Below are 26,740 nucleotides of genomic sequence, written 5' to 3'. Positions count from 1 at the left end.
GCAGGGGTTTCTGGGAAACTGCACCTCAAGCTGCTGACAAGCAAAACTCGTGACATGTGTGACTGTGTGTGTTAAGGCACAGCTGTCTTTCTGTCCCTCCCCCAGAGCACTGGGATTGGAAGGGACCTCAGGGAAGGATCACAGTCACTGGCCAGCCACACAGTCAATATCAGAGCAGTCCTTCTCCCCTCTTCACTCTCTCTCTCCTTGCTTGCAGGGAAACAGAAAGTAAGCCCAGCTTTGAAACTTGAAGTGTTTTGAAACTTTCCAAATGTTTCGAGTGCCTTTGTTTCATTTCAAGGCTGTTTCAAAGCCTTTCATTTCATTTCAGTTTCGCTGTTTCAAGCTCAAAATGAGACAAAACAGTGTCAAAATGAAACGCTCGGTGAAATTTTGCACAGCCCTAATGTGTATATTCAACAAGATGACATTGCATCATCACCACACATTCTGATGTATTTCTTCATGCAGGGCCAACACTGCACCTAACAACACTTATGTACAAACCAGAAACCACTCCTCCTGGGGGATGGCTGGGGCTCCTGTGACTCCCTTGCTTGTAGAACTTCTTGGTAATACTGGATGTTCAATGGCCAATTATTTGAGCTAATGGCCTTCTAGTTTGTCAGTGACCACATCATTGACAAGGAGGGTCACATATGTCATTGTGGGCTGGTGGTCCTCAGCAGGGGTGCTGCAGCACCCTAGGGTGCCACAAGTTCCTTTTGAGGAGGCTGCGGGATAAGGAGCTAAGCATTTGCTCTTCCTTGACCAGCCCCTATTCCAAGAGATAAGTGCAAGCTTGTCTCAGGTTCTCTCTTACGCTTGTTCCTGTCAGCCCCTGTGTGAAGACCTAAGTGCTTGCTTCTGCCATCAACTTCCTCCCTTTGTGTGAGAAGCTAAGCACAGGCTTGTCTGTGCCAGGTTTCAGTGCAAGGAGATAAGTTCATGATTGTCTCTGCTCCGCAGGAAGCTAAGAGCTAGTTCCTCCCTCCTACCCCCATGAGTTAAGTGCTGAAATAAATAATGTAGTTATTCAATTGGGATGCTGCTCTGTTCACGGGAGTTATGGAGAGGTGCCAGGTGGCTAAAAGGCTAAGAACCACTGTTCTAGGCACACAGAAAAAAACCCATACAGTGGGGGTCACTGAGGTAGGCACCTGAGAGAGTTAGCAGAGGGCAGAGGAAAGAGTAAAGAGTGTCCTCGCTTCATCCACTCATTACCCATGACACTGTGAATGTGAATCCCTGGGAGCAAAGACTGGAATGCAGGACTGACCCCTCCCAGGTAAGTCCATCAACTATAGGACTATACACTTCCTCTGCCTGGCTCTCTTCCTCCCTTCCCTGAATATTCAGCTGTTGTATACAAAGAGGAACAGTTTCCAATACAACAGGAGAGGCTGAGAAGCTATATGACAGCAGTAATCCCTGCTCTACAGCCTGGTGTTTAGAGCCAAAGACTTGAGGTCAAATCCCCTCAGGCAGAGGGAATCAAATCTGCATCTCCTGTGTCATTAGCAAGTGCTCTATCCATTAAACTAAGGATTGGCAACCTATGGCCTCTGGGCTGCCCACCAAGGTCCAGCCCACAAAGGTCCAACCTGCTCCAGGGTAGCATGGGCTATCAGGTGACACGCAGCTGCCTTATGCTACCCATCCCCTCTGCAGCACCCCACTGCATAGCCCTCCTTGCTCCTCTCTTGTGCTTACATTTACCCTCACTGCAGAGGGACTGGGGATCAGTAACAAGAATACATGTACAGCTTGTTAGGACATTTTAAGAGACACTGCTCTGTAGCCTATGGGAGGGGCCAGGTTGCAAGCTCCAGTCTGTGGTGGCAAAAGGTTGTGGACCCCTGTATTACAGTATTGGAATAAATGGAAGGGAGAGGACCTTTTTCCCAGACTGTATTAATGAGAAAAGCTGGGTGTCAGCACACGGTTCCATGCCACATGTGGGTGCAAGTCAGCATGCCCAGTTGGCCAGGCTGGAAGGTTCCTTGCTCAGCACCCTGGCTGCTGCAGAACCCATTCTGAGGTGCCTGGATGCGCCATGCACAAACTAGTGGTTGGATAACACTTGGCAGCAGCATGCTTAAATACTGAGCACTGCAGTACCCATGTCCTTCCTGAATCACATCAGTGACACGTCAGATGTCCAGTCATTATTGTAAAAAAAGAGTATGAACTTAGTTACTTATTTATGCAATGTATAGGCTGCCTTCCCCAGACAAGGCTCAGGGCAGCTCAAAATAAAACCTGGAAAAACTATGAAGACAGATAACAATACTAAAATAAAATAATAAAAAGTCCTTCTTCAGGTATGTAGTCCTTCAGGTATATGGGAGTAAAACGAAGGTGCAGGGTAACATAGGACCCCTACAGGACAAACTAGGGCAATTAGTGACATATAGGGACAAGGCTGAGCTCTTCAATTAGTTTTTTGCTTCTGTATTCCTGAACATGAATCAGGACAAACCTCCCAATTGGATCATAGACAGGCACAAAAGGGAAACCAGCCCACCTACTGTTAGCACCAACTTAGTGAAGGGACACTTGGAGGGGCTGGATGTGTTTAAGTCAGCAAGCCTGGATGATCTTCATCCAAGGGTACTGAAGGAACTGGCCAGTGTCATGGCAGAGCCACTGGCACACCTGTTTCAGCACCCATGGTGCTCAGGTCAGGTCCCAGAGGACTGGAAAAGGGCCAATGTGGTCCCTATTATCAATAAGGGGAGGAAGGAGGATCTGGGTAACTGCAGGCTGGTTAGTCTCGCCTCTATCCTCAGGAAAACCTTTGAAAAAATTATTAAGGATTGCATTTGTGGGAGTCCAGTAGAGAAAATAATGCTGAAGGGCAACCAGCAGATGCATAGCAGGTAGATCTTTCCTGACTAACCTTGTCTCTTTTTATGATCAGGTCACAAAATGCTTAGATGCAGGAATTGAGGTAGATGTCATCTACTTGGATTTTAAGGCCTTCAGTATGGTATCTCCTTCTATTCTCTATTCATTGAATCGGTGCTGTTCAGTGTCTTCCTCAGTGACTTGGATGAGGTTGTGGAAAGCACTCTGTCCAAAGTCACAGATGATACCAAATTATGGGGTAAAGCAAACACACTATAGGGTAGGAAATGAATCCAGATGGATCTGGACAGGTTGGAAAAGTGGGCAGAACAGAACAGGATACAGTTCAACAATGACAAGTACAAAGTGCTGCACCTAGGGAGAAGGAATCACCGGCACACTTGCAGGTTGGGGGAGGACCTTCTCAGCAGCGCAGCAGCAGAAAGGGATCTTGGAATCATCGTTGACACCAAGATGAATGTAAGTCATCAAGGTGACAAAGCAATCAGTAAAGCTAACCTCACTTTATCATGCATTAGCAGGTGCATGATGAACAGATCCAGAGAGGTGATACTTCCCCTTCATGCGGCATTGGTCAGGTCACAGTTGGAGTACGGTATCCAGTTTTGGGTGCAGTACTTCAAGAGGGATGTGGACAACCTCAAGAGGGTTCAGAGGAGGGCCACTCGTATGGTTAGGGGCCTGCTAGCAAAGCCCTATGAGGAGAGATTGAGGGCCCTGGATCTCTTCAACCTCTGCAAGAGAAGGCTGAGGGGGGATCTTGTGGCTGCCTACAAAGTCATTGAGAAGTGGGGGCAGCAAGGAATAGGAGATGCTCTGTTTACCAGGGCACCCCTTGGAGTATCTAGGAACAACAGCCACAAACTGACTGAGAGCAGATTTAGGTTACACATCAGGAAGAACTTCTTTATGGCAAGGGTTACCAGAATCTGGAATGGGTTTCCCGTACCTTGGGGGTGCTCTCCCCTACCTTGGAGGTCTTTAAGAGGAGGCTAGACATGTACCTGGCTGGGGTTGTCTGACCCTAGTGCTCTTTCCTGTCCAGGGCAGAGGGTTGGACTCGATGATGTGCTAAGGTCCCTTCCAACCCAAACATCTATGAATCATCTATAATATGAATAGGGCCACATCCAAGGTGGTGCAGAAGTGCAGCCACACCACCTTTTTGGATTGGACTGGACCACTGGAGTTTCTAAGGCCTTTTTTAAAGTCCCTAAAGCAGCCGAAAATCCTCCCTCCCTTCTTCTTCCTGCTCAAAAACTTGTCCCCTCCCTGCCCCTTCCCCATCCTGGCCTGCCTGTCCCCATTGCAAGGGGACTGCACTCAGCTGAAGATGAAGACAAAGGTGGCAGTGATGGATGTGGGGTTCCCCTTCTCCATGCCAGCTCCAGGATCAGGAAGGGTAGGGGGGAATACTCTCCAGCTTCCCTGTTGCTGCTGTCACTTCCCCAACTGAGTCCAGTCTCAACTCAGCCTGGCTGGCTTTGGAGCTTCCCTGCTCCTGAGCAGTGGAGAGAGCAGCAGAGGCAGGCAGGGGAGTTGTGGGGGAGACTGGGAAGAGGAGGGGAGGGGATTTTCACCTGCTTTAGGGACTTCAGAAGTCTGTCTGCACTGGTGGGGGTAGAAGCTGGGAGCAGGGGGTGCAGCTACCCCTGCAGTGAAGGTTGCTGCTCCCAACCCCCCCTTTGGGAAAACATGGATCCACCCCTGAATATGACATAGAATTAAGTCCCCAGGAAATGCCCCAAAACTTAGCCCTTCCTGTTGAAGCTCTGCCCCCCAAAAAGGTCCTACAATACTTCTGGAAGGTGTTCAGGCTCAGGCTCTGATAGACCAAAAAGGGGAGGGAGTTCCAGAGCACTTGGAAACGTTTAAGAAACATTATACTTAAGGACTCCTCTCTATTACGGGAAGTGTACTTGTGACATATTTGGGGTTGTACAAGATTGACAATAAAGACAGTCTGTTCCCTGTAGAGCCCAAAATCTAAGGCTCAGATTGAGGTGTCTAAAGTGAGATGGAGGTGCTTAAGTTCGTAGTTATTGCCTAACTCTGGAAAACCCCAAGCTCCAAAACTCCAGGCTGGGAATCTGGACTTGAGTGGCTGGACTTGAGACACCACCTGGGGCCCAGCAGATCCCCAGATGTTAGTGTTAGGTGGCTCTCTGCTCAGCATGTAGGCCTTGTGGATCTCATTTTGAGACCTTATGTGCCTAACAAAATGTTCTGGATTCCATTACAGGGGGCCAGTTACCTAGAAGGGAGGCACTGCAGTGCTCACCTGTCGGCTGCCTAGCTGTCCTGGATGTGGCCCTATGTTATTAGTCTGAGGTGACAGACAGAATCAGTACTGGGGTTATGTTAGAGGTTTTGACTTACAATCCCTGAGTCAGTTCATCAATGTTTCCAGCTAGTCTGCCAAATGCCAGTTTTCCCTTGTGCCTCTTCATGATGTTCTTTGAACTTGTAAAAAGAAAATGCTTGAGCTCTAGTCAAAATGTATGTTCCAAGAGGTAATGGAGAAGGATTACGTATCCTATTTCACACTGTGATTATGTCAGCTCTGATTATTACTTCCTTGTGGTTTATCCTTTGTCAAGCGCATTAATCTCCTTCCTGCTCCTTTTTTTTTAAGACGGATTCACATTTACCTGGCTCTGAGCTCTGTCTTACAAAACACTGCTCCTCTGATCACAGTGACCTCTTGAATTAAGACTATCTTTATAATAAGGAAAATGCTAATAAACCACTCTCTAACAACCAAGTTGCAATAGCCAACAAAACTTGAAAGTATGAAAGGTGACCCATAAAGGCAAAAAGACACTTCCCAGTGACTTTTACCAATCTGCAGCAAACAGCCTCTCACCCAAGTTCAGACTAGGAGCATCTGCCTTTTGCTACCTGTAACAATCTTTAGAGTTCATGAGATAAAAGCTATTGATTGAAAAAGAAACAAAAACCTTTCATTAACAATCATGGAGGACTGCTTCAAACAGGAACCTGCAACATTTGCTGCTTCCCAAGATGTATATCTCAGTTCTCAAAAGGACAACATTAACCATCTCTCCATTCTAATCTTTCACCCACATATAAATACACTACCTTAAAAAGACCTCAACCTTTCATGTCCCCCTCTCTTATCCCTTTGCTTCCCCTCACTGGTTTTACCCCAATGTGACTGGGTGCATCTAGAGGAGACATTTACTGTGGAGTTGCCTAATTACCTCCATAGCAAATGTCTTGTGTCTACATGTGTACACTATTAGGCCTCAGGAAACTAATAAACTCTGCAACAGGGTAGTACTTATAAATTCAAGTACTATACAAGTAAATACAAGTATTCTACTGCAGAGTTATTCACTGCACAGCAACACACGTGTAGACTCTGATCTGGGAGTAAATTGTTCCCAGTCAGTCCAGCCAGCAGGGGGCCGCACTCCTGCCTGCTGCCTAGCCACATGGCTTGGGAGCTGCAGGAGCCTCATAGCCCATTCAGGAATTCCCAAGATCGGAAGGATTGAGATCACTGCCACAAAGAGGAAGCAATGGGTGGTAGTGGTGGTTGGAGATGCCCTTCTGAGGGGGATGGAGGCATCCATCTGCTGGCTTGACCTCTTGTCCTGGGAAGTCTGCTGCTTGCCTGGAGCCTGGATCTAAGATGTTATAGAAGGATTACCAAGACTCATCTAACCCTCTGACTACTACCCTCTGCTGCTCATCCATGCGGGCACCAACAATACTGCCAGGGGTGACCCTGTGCAAATCAAGAGTGACTACAGGGCTCTGGGCGTGATGTTTTTCTCAATCCTTCCAGTCAAGGCGAAGGGCCCAGGCAGCAGTAGATGCATCCTGCAGATCAATGCATGGTTGCACAGGAGGTGTCGCCAGCAAGCCTCTGGCTTCTTTGCCCATGGATGATGTTCCAAGAATACAGATTGCTAGGAGATAGGATGCACCCGTCAGGGAGGGAAGAACATCTTCACAGACAGGCTCACTAACCTAGTGAGGAAGGCCTTAAACTAGGTTTGCCAGGGGATGAAGACCAAAGCCCTGACGTAAGGGGGAAGTGGGTGACTTGGAGGAAGCATAAGCAGGAGGAGGCAACAGGGGAGGCCTCCTCATTCTTACTGAGAAAGTAGGGCAATTGGCTAGTTATCTCAGGTGTCTGTCTGTGAATGCACGGAGCCTGGGAAACAAGCAGGAAGAAGTGTGCAGTCAAGGAAGTATGGTGTAATTGGAATAACTTGGTGGGATAGCTCGCATGACTGTAGCACTGTCATGGATGGGTATAAACTGTTCAGGAACAAGAGAGAGGGGAGAAGGAGAGGAGGAGTTGCACTTTATGTAAAAGAGCCATATGATTGCTCAGAGCTCCAGGATGAAACTGGAGAAAGGCCTGCTGAAAGTCTCTGGGTTAAGATCAGAGGAGAGAGCAACAAAGTTGATGTTGTGGTGGGTGTCTGCTATAGACCACCGGACCAGGAGGATGAGTTAGATGAGGCTTTCTTTAGACAACTAATGGAAATTTCCAGATCATGGGCCCTGGTTCTCGTGGGGGATATCAATCACCCTGACATCCACTGGGAGGGCAATACAGCAGTGCACAGGCAATTCAGGAAGTTCTTGGGGAGTGTTGGGGACAACTTCCTGGTGCAAGTATTGTAGAGACAGACTAGGGGCTGTGATCTTCTTGATCTGCTGCTTACAAATGGGGAAGAATTGGTGAGAGATGTAAAAATGGATGGCAATCTGGGCAGCAATGACCACAAGATGACTGAGTTCAGGGTCCTGAGGAAAGGAAGGAAGGCGAGCAGCAGAGTAAGGACTCTGGACTTCAGAAAAGCAGACTTTGACTCCCTCAGAGAACTGATAGGCAGGATCCACTAGGAGGCCAATCTGAGGGGAAATGGACTCCAAGAAAGCTGGTTGTATTTTAAAGAAACCTTACTGAGGTCACAGGAACAAACCATCCTGATGTGCAGGCAGAATAGCAAATATAATATGCAACCTGCATGGCTTAGCAGAGGACTCTTCAGTGAGCTTAAACACAAAAAGGAAGCTTACAAGAAGTGAAAGCTTGGACAGATGATTAGGGAGGAGTATAAAAATATTGCTTGGGCAGGCAGGGATGAAATCAGGAAGGCTAAAGTGCAAGTGGAGTTGCAGCTAACAAGGAATGTGATGGGTAACAACAAGGGTTTCTACAAATATTTTAGCAACAAGAGGGAGGTCAGGGGAAGTGTGGGTCCGATGATGGGGAAAAGGCTTAAGTACTCAATGCCTTTTTCACATCAGTCTTTACAGGTCAAGTCAGCCCCAGACTACTGCACCTGGACATGTCCTCTTTTTGAGTCCTCCTATCTCCATCCAGGCAGGTTTGTCAAAATGTCTGGGTGTTTGCTTTGCTTTGCTGGTGGGAGCAGGGGGAGGGGCGATTGTAGGCAGGGAGCTGCAGACAGGTAAGTCTGGGCTGGGGAGCTGGGGAGGTAGCAGGGCAGGGGGGCCAGGGGTTGCCTGCCCCCTTCCACAGGTGAAGGGGGGGGGCTTTTGAGAGCCATGGCTGGGCTCCCCCCCAACATGGCTGGTGCCCATGCTTCCAGCAGGGGAGTGCCCAGGAGATGCTGCGGGGGGGAGGGGGAGCTGGGCCATGGCCAGGCCTCCTGATGTGGTGTGGCCGGGGGGGGGGAACAGAATGGGCAGGGCACTGTTCTCCCATAGTCATATCCCCCCTCCCCTGACATGATAGGTACCTTCTTTTTTGGAACTGAAAATATGGTAACCCTAGTTAACCTGCCTGTCTGCCTGGCCTGAGCCACTACTGGGCTGCTGCTCTTCTCTAGGCTGAGCCCTGGGACAGAGAGTGGGGGGAGCCACAAGTGCGGGAGGTGGGGGATTGAATCAGGAGTGAGGGGGGCTGAGTTGTTTACACTCAGGTGTAGCTTAGAGTGGCCATACCTTAGTGTACCAGGAGCTGGGGAACACGGATCAGAGATAATCCTGCTCTGGAGTGGCGTCACTTTGAGCTGCCTAACAAGTGCTTAAAACTAGTATCAGGTGCTAGTGTGCTGACAATCCAAGAGTTAAAAGCTCCGGGAGCCGCCCAGAATTACTGTGTAACAAGGTCCTTGCACAAACAGACTAAGGTTTATGGAAAATTGCAACCCACCTGTTATCCAAATATAGAATGGCAGCAAAGTTTAATGGGTCTAATGTCCATAGCCCTATGTTCCAATGGCTTTTGTGTTTTAATGGCTGCTCCTCTGCTTCATTCTGTAGTCTTGGAAAAGGCAAGCCCAAACTGCAGCTGAAACTCTTCATAGCTGTGCAGAAGGAACAGCCATGCTCCTTTGGCAAAAACCACTCATAAAAGCAGCACCTGCTCTTGAGGAAGCCCCAGACTGCTTCTTGCAAGTGTAGCCCAGAGGGCACTTACCACTGAGGTAGGCTGTACAGTATGTGGGGACTATTCACTTCCTTCAGTACACCATGGAGTAGGGGTTAAACTGTGCTTCTCTGAGTGTTTCTTAGTGCAGTATGGCTCCATATCATGCCAGGCTGAATCTTAACGGGTGCTGTCCACTCTTCTTTAGGTGCCTACACCCTACAGCAGTCATTCTTAACTGGGTATTGAGGCACCTTTGGGTGCCATTAGACCCTTTTAAGGGCGCTGCACAATATTAGCACTGTTAGGCATGCAAATACCTATATGTAGATAATGCATTCAATTATAATCCCCTCTGATATGGAAGTTTGCAACCAAGAGCCATCTTTCCCAGCATTGCACACTGCTGTTTTAAGATAGGACATGAAGATTTCATTAGCCATTAAAAGCTGTTCTTTTCTCCTGCCTTTAAAACAGAAATAGGCAGTGCTGTAGCAAGCGGTGGGGTGGGGGCGAGTGGGGCGACCACCCCAGCTGCTGAAGCAAAGGGGTGCCAACCAGCACTGCCCAGCTGGGGTGGGTCGCAGGATGGAGCTGTGAGTGGCTCATCTGGGGCGTGTGGTGACGGGGGGAGGGTAGCTCCTGCCACTGTGTGCACTCCTGGGCCAGCATGGGTAGGGATGCTGAGCCTTGTACGCCCTGATCTGTGTACAGGGTGAGGGCAGACTGCCACTGCAGGCTTTGCCCCTGGGCACCAACGTCATTGCCCCAGTACTGGAAATAAGACTTAGCTGATTTACCAGGTGTTTCTGAGGATCAATTAACTGTATTTATATAGATCTGACGATCTATGGAGTGCCAAATATTACCATTCTTGAGTGTATGGTGTCTTTAGAGAAGATGAAAGCCATTCTGGTCTACTGTGCACTATACCCCATTTTGCCAATTTACACACTGGTTTATTCCCACTTTCTCCCCCACCCCCCAATTTTTAAAAGAAAAAAAGAAAAATTATTAACAATGAAAAATACACACCTAGGCAAAAAAAATGAAGAGTGTAAGAAATTAAGTAGATTTTTTTGTTCCTGGTCAAGAGATTGAAGATGCTAAATTCAGAAACAGTCAAAGGGATTAGAGTTGCTAATCAGGAGTACAGAGATGTTCATGCTGACATTACAGGAGTGAAATCCCTATAATATAATTGGAGGAGGTCTGTCAGCCAATCAGAGGGAAGTTAAGGGAAAATAATTGTAAATGATATGGCATAATCAAGTGCATGCACTAAGTAAAAGTGCAGGAAACTGCATAACTGAGCAGCTATGTATCCATAAATGTGCAGCATTTCTGGACTTGGATTGCTTGAATCAATTCTGTATTCATACAGTTTTTCATAAGATGTATTTATTTAGGGAAGTAACCTCTCAAAACACTGGGATTTTCATTTGAAATAAATGAGAGCTTTGTGCACATAAATGATAGGAAATCACACAACTGAGTGCTGATCCTCAGTCTGAGAGTAATGACAGCTGTGTTTTAGAAAGTAATGACCTTCATCTAGAAAGCAGCAAGTATAACTCAGTGAGGAAGAAAACCTTTTTGTAAAAGCAATTTGACAGTAGAACAGCTACCATGAGAGGGCATTGAGGCTCCATCAGTGGAAATATTTGAAAACTGAATAGGTAACGCATTCAAGACAACACTGACACTAAAAATAGGAGAGTCATATAAATAGAATATATACCCGGGTGAAACTGAATGGTGAAAAGCATGCAAAATTACGATGGTAAAAGGAGTGACTTGAAGTACCTGGGTGATGCTGCAGGTAGCGCGCACGCGCGCGTGTGTGAATATATGCAGAAGACTGTTGTTCTAGTGCACACACAAGGATCTATCTTCCCAGAAGTAGAGGGATCTGCCCTGAAGGAGCAAGAAAGTCCTGCTGCCCATGTGCAACTTCTTTGCTGTCCTACAAGTAATTATTACTATGGGATTCCACTGCTTTGGGGCTTGAAATAACAAGAGAGGAAGCCATAAAGGTTCTGTGTAGTACAAACATTCTTACCTTTCAGACTGGAAGGTCTGTAGCTAAAGAGGAAGAGTTCAAGTCACACGGGAATCTACCCACTGTGGATTCCACTTTAGTAAATTCCCACCAGTCAGGGAGCAGTAAGTAATGCAAGTAATATGTACAAAACCATTCGCTTAAAGCCAGTTCACAAAGGCTTAAAGGTCACTCTAATTGTTGCTCTCCCACTCTCCCAAGCCAGGGGAGAAGTTCTGCCATCTTGTCTTCTCCCCAGTTCTGTAGTCCAGAGGCATTAGTTACTAGGTTCTTCCTTTTACCCTTCCTGTATCAATTAGAGGAGCGGAGCAAGGGGTCCCACCAGCATCCCTTAGAATTGTATAAGCATGGCTTTTATAAGCACCTATTTAAGAACTGCACTTATAAAACCTGGAGGATTTGACTTCTCTAGGGGTAAAGAGCAGTTAGCTGGATAGACATTTTACAGCTGTGATTACACCTCCCTTCCCCAACTGGGTTGATGACTGTGTAATAGATTAGTTAGATGAGATGAATCTCCCTCCAGCATCGCACTGACAATCTACCTATACTAAGGCCTGCCATATATAATCCACTTATCAAGTAGGTAGAGGGAAACTTTACTATGAACTAAAAATATCCTGCAGTCCCCAGTCCAATAAAACTTTCATAGAACTAAAATTGAGATTTGGTGCATTTTCAATGGATGGTTTTCCAATCAGAGTATTGTGGCTAAATACCAACATAGGTAATTACATTCTACCTACTGAAAAATCCCAGTAGTTGCTTTTAATGGCTAATGCAATCTTCATTTCCTATCTTAAAACAGCAGAGTGCAGTGTGGGGAAAGATGGCTCCTGGTTGCAAACTTCCATACCACAGGGCACATCTACACAAGACGCTAAATGCGCAGTAGACAAAAGCCATGGTAATGTGTTAATGTGGTAACATGGTAATGAATTACTTTACTATGCCTTAGCATCACTAAAAGACCATGTGCTGGTGCTACTGTGCAGTAGTGCCAGTTACTGCACCTTGAGTTAGTACCTGTTATCACAGGTACTAAACTTAATGTGCGGTAACAACAGCGAATTAATGTACATGTAGACACACCTAGAGCAGAGTATAATATAATGCACTATCTGCATATTCAGCTATTTGCAGTGTTATGCTCATGTCCTTCAATGCTCTACAGCAGCGTTTCCCAACTGGTGTGCCACGGCATTTTGGGTTGGAGCCATGGCCCCTGCCTGCTGCTGCTGTGGACATAGACAGACGGGGAGCATGGCTCCAGCCAGGCAGGGGCATGGCTACAGCCTAAAATACCATCCAGCTGGACAGCAAAACCAAAATCCAACAAACAATACACTGCAGACAATCTGGCACAGATTAGCTACCTATTAAAAAGCATCTACCAGGATGTTTTGCAAATCTCTAGAAGTGATATATTCTATTCATGAATTAATAAGCTATGCACTGTGAACGCTGAGCACTCCCATCCCGTAATTGACAAAAAATGCAATTTAATACTTCTGACCTCACCAGAGCATTATTTTCATCCTTCTGTAAATGAATTTGTAAATTCTAAATGGTTAGTAAATGAAAAGGCTGAAGCCACAACTAAAAGTTACAGAATGAAGTAGCAGCAGAGCTGGCACTAGATTTCAAAGCCAAGATTTCCAGAAATCATTGCCTTGAGTTTGCTCCTAGCTCCATTTCTAAGTGCCCAAATTGGTATCCTGATTCTCAGTTGCTCAGGTCCCAGTAGTTCCCACTAATTTCCCTGAAGTGCCCTTGAGTGTTCAGGACACTGGAAAATGAGCAAAGATATTTGGGTATGGAATTATGACTGCAGGATACCACTTGTAGGCTTTTTTTAAAAACTTTGCCCAGAAATCCTGACTCAGGGTATGAACATACAAGCAATTTACCACGGGGCAAAATGGGGTGGGTTTTTACTAGGCGCCAGCTGCTTCAAAGTAACTTCCAGTATATACACTCTCAGCATGCACTAACTTGAAACTAAACCACACTAAATTAGCCCTCAGGGAAAGAGGAGTAAATTACCACAGGTTGCCTTCTGATAACCACAGGCTAAGACAGGTGGGTGAAACGCCCTCGATGGCTTGCCAAAACTCAGTAAGCGGCCCTCCACCCGAAATAATTGCCCACCCCTGGGATAAGGGCAGGCATACCGGCAGTGAGCATGCAGCAGCTGGGGCGAGTAGGGAACTGGGCTTATTTAGTCAGGAGAAGAGAAGACTGAGAGGGGACTCAAAAGAGGATGGAGCTGGATTGTTCTTAGTGGTGGCTGTGAAGACAGAACAAGGAGCAACGGTCTCAAGTCGCAGCAAGGGAAGTTTAGGTTTGACATTAGGAAGAATTTTCTCACTAGCAGGATAGTAAAACACTGGAACAGGTTCCCCAGAGAGGTTGTGGAATCTCCATCTTCGGAGGTTTTTAAGACCTGGCTAGACAAAGCTTTGCCTGGGATGATCTAGTTGGGGATGGTCCTGCTTTGAGCAGGGGGTTGGACTAGATGACCTCCTGAGGTCCCACCCAACCTTAATTTTCTATGACTCTATGATTCTATCACACAATAAATGCCCTGCCCCCTATTAGCTAGTGCGTGGTTGTCTGTTTGTCTATCCATATCCAGTGTCCCCTGCTCTCACCACTAGACCACATTCCTCCTTTTCATAAAGCTCTAAAATGTTGACTGCACAGAATGGCAAGAGAGCTGCTTCAAACGAGGGATGACAAATCATTTCTATTTACCTGTCTTGGTGGAGATGTGGGGGGAAATTAACAAATGGCAACAGAATCCAGTGCAAGAAAAGCCATTTCACAGTTTGTTACCAAAACTTACTGCTTTATTTTTTATAAGTAGTGAGTGGGATGAGTTGAGAGAGATCTAAAAATATCACCTGGGGAGATATCAGTAAGGAGACAAAACAAGAATTAAAGTTGGGGGTTTTTTAGCATCTGTTTGCAATGTTTGTCTTTCATAGGATTATGTGTTTATACAAATATATTGGCAGCCCCTGAACTCCAAGACTGAATTCCAGGTTTAAATGTGCAATCTGCTCATTCTACTACAGGGCCCATGGGTGTCAAAGAAGTGTCTGCGAGGTACCTATGTTACAAAACACAAGATATGCTATTTTCTGATGGTTAGAATGCTTATTCTACTAGCTCTCCCTCCCTGCTGAACAACCAAACAGAACAATGAAGGCAATAAACTACATCAATGGAACTTGACATCAGAGACTGACAATTCCCAGATTTGAAGAACTGAGTCTTAAGGTTCTTATCACAACCTGAACTCTACCTGGTAGAGGTTTGTGTATGCACTATGTTAATCTTTTCTTCCATGACTGAACAGCAAATAATGGGACACACAACCGGGCCAACAGAATGTGTTAACAATGTGCCCCAACAGTCAATATATAGAGTTACTCCTGTACCAGCAATGTTTCCTTATACCAAGGGTGGGCAATTATTTCAGCTGGAGGACCACTTAATTAGTTCTGGTGAGCTGTCAGGGGCCACAAGGGTAGCTCTACCCCTTGACAGGAGTCCTGTCCCCTCGTAGCCATCTTAGGTCCCACCCCTAACCTCTGACCTTTGCCATCAGAAGGTACTCCTTTCGGGAAGCAGATTTGCCATCTTGGAACTAGAAAAAATCCAACTCATATACTAAAAATCAAACATCTACTATAACATATTTTAATTTTATTTCAAAAAATATTTTTGTCCATGTGCAGCTCCAGGGACTCAGCCAGGAGTGGCACGGAGCCTCACATGATGGAGCTGGGCTGGCTCAACCTTGCTCCCTACTGCCTTGGCTGAGTCCTGGGAGCTGCATGTGATGGCAGAGAGCAGGGCCAGCCCACCGGCTCTATCATGCATGGCTCCCACTTGGGTCCTGGGAGCTGCAGGTGAGCCACAGAGATACCTGCTCAGTGGAGCTGGGCTGGCCCATGCTCTTGCTGGCTCAGGTCCCATGCTCATGGTGCCTTGGGCTCCATGCTCTTGTTGCCCCACCTTGGCCCTGTGCTCCCACCACCTGCACTCCCACTGGCCCTGGGCTCCTGCTCAGCTTGCAGGTTCCCATCTCCCCACCCCTGCCTCCTGCAGCTCCCCTACCTGCTGCTCAGAGTATTGCAGCAGGGACAGGAGGAGATGCCACTGGAGGCTGGAGGAGCAGAGCAGTTCCCTGGTGGGCTGCAGTAGTGGCAAAAGGAGCCCCGCCCAGAAGCTGTGTGTGCTGGTCAAGACTGGGGCTGGGGCCCTCCTATGGGCGAGGGCGGGAGTGCAGTACACTGCCCCAGTGGGAGTGGGTGGGGCTTGGCCTCATGTGGATTGCAGCAGGGGCAGCTGCAGGCCAGCCTGGATACAATTCATTCAGCCACAGGCCAGAAGAAATCTCCTCGTGGCCGGATCCAGCCTGTGGGCCATATTTTGCTTGCTCCTGCCTTATACTCTCCTATATGTTCAATAGAAAATAGCTTAAATACTGCAAGAAGGACTGGTACTCAAGCCCTAAAAAAGTCAACAAGAGTCTTTCCATGAGCTAATACCAACATTGGCAAATACCTATTGTGTATGGGTCATCCCAATAGGGGTTAGAGTCATCACAATAGGGTTAGGGTCACAATAGGGATTAGGGTAAAACATAAACAAGTGTTAGGGTCATCACTATGGTCTGGTATAGCTGAAAAGCTTTCTGATCTCTCTAGGTAAGTTCACACCATTTTGAGCAGGTCTTGTCCATACTTAGAAAAGTTGAGTACTAACAGGGCTGTTAATCTAAAAAAAAATGCTTTTAAACAGTATCTACCCTTGTGCACATTATGAATAATTCCCAGTGTTGCCATGTAGGACTGTGCACTGAAAGGCCCTATGTCATTGTGTCTACAGCAGGGATAATGTTACACTTAACCCTCAAAGCTGATCTCTGAATTTCATGGTTTATATAGTTTTTAAAATCTTCCCTTTCAATACTTCACCAAAGTACACAACTCTGTCTGTCTATATTTATTTGGGGCAAAAGGAAAATTATTGCTATGTGTGATGAACTGGGAAATAGCTGCATTAGTTTTTTTTAATACACATGCCTCTGTATGATAAATTATGATGGACTATTTTAGTGTTAGATCAAATGAGGTTGTTAAAAGGTACTGAGCAGGAAAAGTAAATCTGTGAAGCAGATAAAAGTCTTGGAAAGAACAAGAAAAAAGCCATTTATTGGGAAATACTCCCTATATAGCTCCAGAGAGGTGGAATGGTTATCTTCACAAGCCTGATCCTGAAGGAGTGCACTCTCTCCCCAGAAGAAGGAATAGACTTGGCATGAGGATAGCATTAGAAAAAACTACAGTAGACAGAAATACAGGGAAGTAATTTTCCTTTGTAGTATATTACCCCCCTCTCATGTTACCTACCAAAATCAGTGGCAGACAGATGTAGTGTATCATGAGGAGGGATCCCGGTTTAAACCACAGATTTTCGCTTTTACCTTTTTAGAAAAATATGGATTTTCATCTTAACAGAGAAACGTGGATTTTGCTCTTTTGCAAAGAGCTCTCTGCAAGGGGCTGGGGAGAGCGGAAGGAGGGCGGTCAGGTAGGGGACACCATGTGCACATACATGTGCATGGCTGCCAGGCAGCTTGGAAAGCAGCTCCCAAAGGTAAGTCTGGCAGGAGGAGGGAATTGAGGCCCCCACAGGGAGGGAGTTGGCTAGGGCAGGCCTGGAGCTGGGGCTGCTGCCCAACTGGGCAGTGTGTGGGGTTGTGGCCTGGGGTTGCAATGCACGGCCACAGAGGCCCAGTGGGCTGCGGGAGGCTTATTTGGGGACCAGTTCCTCGCCTCTGCACATGGTCTGGGGAGGCATGGTGGGCACGTGCCCCCCATATCTGCATGTGGGATGGGGCGGGTGCAGGCTGCCCGCTGTGGGCTTGGGCTCCCCACCGTATTGCCCTACCCCGGGGCATCTGCAGCCCAGTGGGTGGGACCCAGGGCAGCAGGGCAGAGTGAGGCCAGGCAGGGAAGCTTGTTGCGACTGCTGTGAGCCCCGTGCTGCCCTGGCAAGGTGCCCTCTGCCTGCCCTGCAGCAGCAGAAATGGTGGTGCAGGGTTGTGCCCCTTGCTGCTGCCAAGCAGGCAGGATGCATGTCACCAGGTCAGCACAGGGCTGGCAGAGGTGGAAAGGAGCTTCTCTGCCCAGACCTGCCATGCTGGGTCCCACCTGCTGGGCTGCAGAGGCCCCAGGGAGGGTAGCAGGGTGAGGAGCCCAACCTTGCAGCGGGCAGCCCGTACCTGCCTCTGCCCCGCGCACAGATCTAGGGGCACAGGTCCTCCCATCCCCATGACTTCGCACAGTGGTGAGAAGCCAGTCTCAACCTCCACCTGACCCCTCAGTGGGCAGCCCGCACCCATCCCCCTGCACAGGCTCTGCTCCGGTTGTGGCGCCTGTGGGGGAAGGGGAGCTGGGCTCCCCACTCAGGCCTCAGCTGCTTCCACAGGCAGCAGCTGGGTCTCGAGCGCTGCTGCAGGGGGCAGGGGCTGTGGAACTAGGTTCCTGGACGCATAGCCCTGGCAGCTGGGGGCCCCCTCTGGCAGGGCTGGAGGGGGGCAGGGGCCTGTGGGTGGGGAGTGAGGGGCCTGCACCTGCGTGCTGGTGAGCTAAAAGCAGGTAGAGTAAGCTCTGATTTTCCATGATAAAAATCCCAAAATCCAATATCAAGATTTATAGGTACTTAGAATTTATTTTATTAACGTGATTGAAGCACTGGTCATTTTCCAAATTGCTTTAAAATTGTAAATATATCAATAAAACATTGTGTTCACTTGATATCTATATCTATATATACACACACACACCTTATATATATATATATAGAGAGAGAGAGAGAGAGAGAGAGAGAGAAAGAGAGAGAGTGGCATTTCATTTTAATTGCAGATTTTGGAGTTTTTATCAGAGAATTTGTGATTTTTTTATCAGGGAAAACCAGGATCCCTGATCATGAGTGAGTGGTGGTATTATGGGGGGAGTGGTGGTGGTATTATATCAGTGTTGCCTAAATCATGGTCCAGGGATGGATCCAGAAGTAGTGCAGTGCTGTAGCCTCACCTTCTGTCTGGCTGCGCTGCAGAAGGAGCAATTGAGGGCTTTTAAGCCCCCAAGCACGTAAGAATTCCCTCTCTTGCTTCCCCTCCATGCTCAGAGGCACATTGCCCACTCTCCCCTTCCCTACTTCCCCACAAGCTGCTGCTGTCCCCATTGACCCAGGGGTGGGGAGAGGCTCCAGAGCTGGTCCTGCCCATTCCAGCAAGTCTGTGTGGGGACTGGGCAAAGCCTGGGACAACAGTAATGTCAGGTGGGTTCCTCCTCCCTGCCTGGTCTCCCTAGGTGTTCCCAACAACCTGGGAGCAGGCATGGGGAGGGGGATCCCTGCCCGGTGCCACCACAACCCCAGGCTGAGCCTGGCTGGAGCTGGGTAGAAATGGTTCTGGAGCATCCCTTGCCCCCAAGATAGTGAGGACAGTGGCAGCAGCAGGCAGGGGAGGTGGGGAAGGGGAAGGGAATGGATATGCCTTTGAGCAAGAAAGGGGAGGTGGGGGTAGAATTTTTACTTGCTTTGGGTGTGGCTACAGAAGATACTAACTGCACAGTAGCCTAATAACACTGTGCAGTAGCGTGCCAGGCAAAACCCATACTAATATGCTACTGTGCAGTATTAGGCTACTGCACAGTTAGCATCTACAAAAACCCACGTGCTGATGCTCCTGTGCAGCAGCACCCATTACTACGCATTAAATTAGTACTTTGTTATGTAAGTACCAAACTTCATGTGCAATAACTATGGTGCATTAATGAACATGTAGACACATCCTTTGAGGACTTAAAAAAAGTCCCCAATTGTTGCTCCTGCAACATGGTCTGCCCATCCCAGTGTGGGGATGGAGTGGAGGAAGGGAAGGGTACAGCCACCTCTGCAGTGCTGGGTGCTGTTCCTGCATCACTCTTTGCAAGATTCTGGATCCACTTCTGCCAGTCTGATCTACTGAGCTTTCCACAGTATCAGCGCAGCCCAATGCTGCATCAGACAGAGCATGTGGAGGTGGACAAGTGGGAGCAATAGCAAGAAAATATTGCCAAAAGACTGGACACAAACCAGTTTAGTCAGGGGACAACTTGAATGTTAGCTGATATCCAGAAAACTGTCAACATTGTCAGTCCCTCTGCTTGGGACTAACAAACATTTTATTTTTTGCTTGTAAGCAGCTTATCTGTATCCCTTGAAGATAACAATGCGAGCGTCGATATTGTTATGGAACAATAACACTAAAGACAAAATTAGATACTCAAGCAGCATATCAGTAGGTATGTTATGCGAGAGACTCAAAATGCTCAAACACATAAAGACACAAAGCTTTCTCTTGTTTTATATATACTTATTATGTCTGTGCTGGGGAGGCTGCTGTACCTCAGAGTCCCTCTTCTTGTTTTTGACCTGCTCAGCTCATATAGGGCTGAATGAAGTCTTGCCACTCATTCAGTTATCATTATGTATTATTCCCTAATCATTTGTCTGCAATGCCTTAGCTTGTATATAAAAAGCCTGGGATTCCAAGGGTGTCTCCCATCCAAAGGTAGTCAGGCTTAGGACTCCTTAGCTTCTAAAAGTAAGACAACATCTGGTCCATTTAATCCAGCAAAACGGAAAAAATATTATTTTTAGGGGAACCATAGAAAAATAAGACTAAAAAGGACCTGCAAAAAGTCATCTAATCTAAGCCCTTTAAACCATCCCAGTTAAGTATCTGTCCAGCTTGCACTTAAAAACTCTCAAGGCAGCTATTTCACAACCTCTTTAGCAATCTGCTCCAATGCTTAATCTCTCCCATGATTGGAAAGTTCTTTCTAATATCTTTCCTACATCTCCCTGGTTGGTTGCAGTTACAAGCACATTTACTCCTAGTCTTGTCCCTGGTGGACATAGAATAAAATTGATGGTCATCCTTTCTGTAACAAAATGTTTTGTGTTTGAACAGTTATCACACCCTGCCTTAGCCTTCTTTTCTCCAGACTAAAGAAACTCAAGATACTTCAGCCTAGCCATTGATTCCCCATTTTGTGCATAAGACTATACCTTCCAAGACTCTATGCTTGCCTTAACTGAATGTTATCCCATTTAATTCAAAACATGTTTCTCCTATTTATCATAGTCATTTTGAATCCTAAGTCTGTACTCTAAAGAACCTACAAGTACCCTACTCCATCAGCTTGTAATACATGAATCCAATAAAAGAATGCTCAACTAGATCATCCAAGTTATTAATTACAGTACTGACCAATATAGGACCCAGGACAGATTCTTGGGGAATACCAGGTGATATCTCCCCCCACTTTGATACTGAACCATTGATTACTAGTCTTTGAACATGATTATACTAGTAGTTGTGCAACCACCTCATACCAATGTCATCTAGACTATGTTTCCTTAGCTTTTGGGAATGTCAGGGGAAATAGCATCAAAAGCCTTACTAAAGCTGAGCTATTTCACATCCATTGGTTACCCATAGCAAACGTGGTTAAGAGTGCAAAACAGCATCTTCTCCATAGCAGAGGGAAAGCCAGATGCTTCCTTTTTGTAGCCACCAAGTTTAATGAGGAGCTGTTAATCCTGGCTCTTCCCTCCCATCTGCCCTATTTTTGAATGACCACAATGAACACTCCCTCATTAAACCTGAGGCCCTTGTGGTGGCTAGAGAGAAGAAGCATCTGGCTTTCCCTCTGCCATGTAGATGATGCTATTTTGTACTTTCAACCACATTTGCTCATTGGTAAAATTGCATTAAGGTTATTTAAATGGTCTATTCCAAGCTGAGGTAGTAAATTCAATAAAATATTACATGGTCAGACTGAAGTGCACAAAAAGTCATTGTGAAGGCTAAGCACCTGTTGATATTCAAGAACAAAAGCCCTTGACATTCACACTTGAAAGTCCTTCCCATTCATCTAACACACCTCACGATGAAATCTTATTTTTAGTGGTGGACACTACAATCCATTGTCACTTTACCACAGTCATTTCTCAGGCGGAAAGAAGAGACTCACGTTTAGCAATAGTGCATTTCCCCATGTGAAAAAAGTCACATCTAGGAATAGAATAGTGTATTTTCTTGCAATTTATAGACTCTGGAGGATTTCCAAAAGCACACTACGACATCTCAGATGCTTCTCTGTGGGTGCATCTACATATGCACTTTACTGAGGAGTAGACTAATTAGCTCTGCAGTAAAGCATCACCATCTACATGTGGGCTGGTATTAGGGCATGATAAACTAATGAACTCTGCTGTAAAATAGTACTGCTGGGGACAGTACTATTCTACAGTGGAGTAATTTACTGTGCTGAAATGCATGTGTAGATATCGACCATCGGTATAAATTATGCCTGGTCAGTCCAGCCAGCTGGGGGGCCCTGCCTTGCCCTGGCTCAAATTGCTGCCATCCTGGGAGCATGTGTAGATGCTGCACCTGGGAGCAGTTTATTCTTGCTTGAACTGCTCCAGAGTTTATTGTGTTGCATTAATTGCACATGTAGATGCACCCTGTTACTGCTTATTTATACTGCATACATTGGAAGGTGGCTTAGTACCTGCTTGGGCAGTATGAGGAATGCTCTCCTGGATCACAGCTGTTAAGATAACCTGAACCAGGACTGGGGCCATATTCCCTGTTTTGTTGTGTACTGCAAGAGACCTAAGTTATGCCTATGGGAAGCACAGAAAGAGAGAAATGAATCCATGATCTTTCCCCTGAGTGACAAATTCACAATTAGCAGACATGACAGAGATCCACATCCAACTACATTTCTACATCAGAGGTACTGGGATTGACTCTGTATGTTTTGAAATGGCTCCTGTATGTTGAAAGCCACAGAATTAGGAGCACCTGGTGATAACAAAGAACTGAAGGGAAATAAGCAGCCAAGGATGTCCATGATTGCTAGCCGCAAGCCCCTACACAGCAAGTGATATTAAATTAGCTGTTCCAGGGTTAGCATGGAATTTCTGATATGTCTCCTGTTCTCTACAAATATCTCTGATCTAAGGCAGACCTAATGCTTCCTGTCCTTTTCCCTTTACTGAGTTTCCAGTTTGTTAAACATAAAAGGGAAGCTTTGCTGGCTCTTTGAGCGGAAAAGTACATATAGATCTACCTCTGAAATGAAGGCAGCATGTGAGATTAGATAAAGAACCTGACAGAGAGGGAGTCTAACAATGTCTTCCTGTATGGGGGGAAATCTTTTCAAATGGATCAGCATTGTCAGCTGCTTAAAACACAGAAGCAGGAGGCAGGAAAACTTTGGGTTTTGTTCCCAAAGCCAGCAACTTACTGTGTAACCTTGAACAGGGTACTTGCAATTCCCATGCCTCTGCTCCTGTGTCTAAAAGGTGAGGCCAATATTAAGATTATATACTCTGTAGGACCAGGACTATCTTTGTTCTATGGTTATATACAACCCAGCACTACAGCTTATTTGCCCAGGCACAATCATAACAGGAATAATAATATTTTACAGCTTCATAGAAGTGTCAGGGCTAATTCATCACTTTTCATAATATTTTGAGACCATATGGAAAGGGCAGTAGGAGTAAAAAATGTTGACTGTATTTTCTTGTACACTGCATGCCATCAAATAAGACAAACACTTTAGGAAGGCAGAAAAAAACATTTTCCAGTCATGGCTGACTGCAGGGGAGCCTGACTGAAGTGACTGTGGCTGTGAAAAGGTTAACACTGTAACTGTGACCTTCAGCGGTGAACTCTGCCACTTCTCTCCCTGAGGATGGCAGAGGGAGAAGCCTAGCAGCCACCTTGCAGCAGTGTCTCCATACTTCTATTCCAGCAAAGAAAACTCAGCTTGTTTAAGACATATCCTGGTTTTCAAAGGCTGATTTTGGGGAAAAGGTGCATATAGTATGCAAGTAAATATAATATTTCTTATGAATAAAATTTTGAGGAACAAAAACATCATAGGAGGAAAGAACACTGATCCCCTACCTCCACTGCAGCTGATGGCAGACAGCTTTCTAATTGTATATTACCTTCCTGAAATTTGCCACAAGAGTAGTATAGACTGGTGCTGTCTTTAGAGACCTGAAATCTGCCATTCCCTTTTTCAATTACCTGTTTCACCTAGACAGCAAGTTTGGAAGAGAACCTGGACATGTCTACATGTGCGATTAATATGCATGAATAAACTCTGATGCTTACTGCTTGGCAGTTTTTTGCTTCTAGGCATGTTCTTTTTTGAGCATGCGCTCAGGAGCAAAAACTCCAGAACATATTGCTCTAGAGTTTATTTGTGCTCAGCATGTGGTGCTCCATCAGAGCAGCCTGGGCTGGCAGGGGACCTGGAAGGTCAGCCTGCCAGCCCAAGGCTGGTTGCTCCCATGGGGCTCCCCATGCTGCAGAGCGGCTGGCCAGGGCATAAGGGTGATTCAGCATGGGGGCTGCCTGCCGGCTAGCCCCACACTGAAGCACACTGTGTCTCAGCCAGCCGGAGCAGTGTCTGCACATGCACTGCTGTGCATGAAAAAATCCTGCAGCAGGGTAATACTTGTATTTTACAAGTCAACCCTGCTATGGAGTTTATCAGTTTCGGGCACCCTAACTGGGGCACAATGTAGATGCTGAGATGCTTACCGCGCAGTTAATCAGTCAACTCTGCAATAAACATCTCGTGTAGATGCAGCCCTGTGTTCTAAATGAAGTTCTCCACGTAGAGGCAGGAAATAGAGTCCTGAGGGAAAATAGCACTCCAAAGCTGGTATTGGAAGAGCACCATTCATCCAAAGCCCTGGCTCATTTTCATGGGAGCTGAAGGAAAGGTATTATATTAATTCACTCTGTAAGGGCACAGACAGAAGTGCAGCTCCCAGGTCTAACTCACGGCAATTCATAGGAAACACCATGAGTTAGACTGATCCCTCCCATCCAACAGATGCTAGTTGTTGAATTGGAAGGGTGGAAACATAAGTTCCAACTTGGAGCCAATTGGGGAAGAGAGGCGTCATCTTTCCCTGTCTCTGCCCCATTGCTATCTCTGGATGGCAGTGGGGGAAAAGGCAGGGTAAGGAGGTCTTCTGGGGTTTTCTCAGCCCTGCTGGAGTGGGGAGCTCCAATACTTGCCCCCCACCCGCTCCAGTGGGGCTGAGAAAATTCAAGAGGGGACCTCCATTCAGAAACAGCAGCTGTTGCTCACTGTGATACAGCTGGAGCAAACCAAAATTAATTATGTCGCTCCACTTAGGAGTGGTTTCATTTGAAGCCTCATACAACGAGGCTTAATTTGTTGCACAATCTGTTTGGGCACGACTTTAGAGCTAATCACACAGCAAACGGGGCCAATAGCAGAACAAATTTCATTTCTGTTTGTGCCCTAAATATTTTCCCTACATGCTATCTTTCTAGACCAATACCTGCTCGCTTTTTCTAAAAATAAAAAAATAAATAATATTAAATAAATGTCATGGCTTAGGTTGGCCTCAAAAGCCACTCAGTTAGAAAATTTCTGTTCTCAGGGCAATGACTGATTTATCATTTAATAAAACAAAAGCAACAAGGAAAACACTGCTGGAAGACCATATGGGCTAGGTCAGCACCTGGGAGAAACCCATATTGCAGCAAACATGGATCCAGATTTGAAAACTTTCTTTCTCTGATTCCTGTCTGCTGAAGCCTGGCAATAGATACCAGTTATTTTTTCAGATCACCTAGTCTCAAAGCTGCATGATGAGCTGCATCCTTCCTCTACATTGCATGAAATGGATTGGAATGAGGGCCCACCATATGATGGGTCCATGGGTCTCACCTGAAGACAGGATACTCCTACGCCGACAGCTCCCATTATCAAGAGGTGATCTGCCAGGAACTGTTCCAGTTTAGTGATACATCCTCCCTGCAAACAAGATCTCTGTGTTTACGACAAAGGATACTCCAACAATGTTAACAAGCTGTAAGCCTTGTTTCCTTGCTTTCATATGGAACTTTTACAGCTACCAACAGGAAATTAAATTCTTTATGGTGGATAGGGTTACCACCTATACCCTTCAGAGGAAGAGGAATGACAACAGTGTACAGCATTTCTGCATTCAAAATACAGCCAGGAAGGATTTTTTTTTCAGCAGTTCTGCTTGCTGTGATGAATTTTAAAGCTGTACATCATTAAAAGACCAACCTGCCCACCCCAATTTAACCAGTCCACCTCCCAAACATCTACCTCATTCTGAGTCTGAGCAAGGAGGAATGCTGGGTGGCTATCTGCTTGGTGACAACATTGTTTTCACTTAAAGGGGTCCTTGTACTGAAAGCCAGTGTGCATGGTTGACGCAAGTGCCGAAAGAAGCAGAATCAGCTGATTGGTGCGACACTTGCCGGTGATGAACACATGGAAAACTCCACCCCTGAGCATTACTGTGGATCCAAGCACCTATAGGAAACAAGAACCCTTGGGTAAGCCCAATGTTCTTGTGAGAAGGATGCAAAGCCCTACTGAAGCCATATACCTACTTGTTCACAGGCCTTTTGCTGCCCTGCCACTGGGGAAGGGTAAAAGGCTGTCATTTATCTTGTCCCTGCTGAGTCACTAGTCTGCTCACCTCTTCCTAACTCTCTGTAGGCAAGTTCCATGGAAGTATCAAAGGCAAGCATGTATTTCATGTAATCACTCCAAATGTTTGACAGGGAGAAGATGCTTTCATTCCACATCTGGATATTACTGTTATTATTTAAATGATCAGGATGGACAGCTACTTCCTAAGATCCTAGCAAATGCTACAGAGAGGAACTGATTGGCTTTTCCCCTGCTGTGGGGATGATGCTATTCCATAACTTCAAACACATTTGCTGGTTAGTAAAATCTCATTATGGTTACTGAGAGTTGGTATTCCAAGCAGAGCTATGAAACTGCATTCTAAGAATGACAGAAGAAAGCCTGAGAGCAGAATTTTCACCATCAGTTGTGCAATAATAAAGAATAGGAATGGCAGAGCTGATTTTACAGCACCTACCATGAAGGGCAATGGAAAAAAAATAGCTATGTAAAAATGGCACTTTCCATTTTAATAGGTCCCCTGCTTGTGTGTACTTAGAATAATATTTGCTGACATTTGTGAGAGATTATTTACTCCTTTTCTGTTTGCATTAGCCCTGCAAAGCCAGCACAGTTCAAAGAAAGAGAGAAGTGTTCTAATTCCTCCTGTGCCTCTCTTAACTGAATTATTTACTAAATCCAAATCGGTGAGTCTTGTGCAACCAACAGTCAAGACAATGGAATTGCAAGTATCACTTAGGACAGAATTTGACCATCATAACCTGTAGCAGAAGTAGTAGGGGCAGCAGTAGTAGTAACATAGTAGCACATGTC

The 26,740-nt window shown here is 46.2% G+C and overlaps 1 long non-coding RNA gene across 1 annotated transcript in view; it reads right to left on the bottom strand.

Moving 5' to 3' along the window:
• Positions 1-25,308, bottom strand: part of LOC109296577 — a 52,871-nt gene extending 27,563 nt beyond the window's left edge. The window contains exon 1 of the long non-coding RNA XR_002096989.1: positions 25,187-25,308. This is a non-coding gene — a long non-coding RNA (uncharacterized LOC109296577). The remainder of the gene's footprint in view (positions 1-25,186) is intronic.
• Positions 25,309-26,740: the final 1,432 nt, after the last annotated feature.

Source organism: Gavialis gangeticus, unplaced genomic scaffold, assembly GCF_001723915.1.
Source record: "Gavialis gangeticus isolate Ggan-Ray unplaced genomic scaffold, GavGan_comp1, whole genome shotgun sequence".
NCBI lineage: Eukaryota > Metazoa > Chordata > Crocodylia > Gavialidae > Gavialis > Gavialis gangeticus.
The sequence above is the reverse complement of the archived record's forward strand: the minus strand, read 5'-3'. Positions and strand labels throughout refer to the sequence as shown.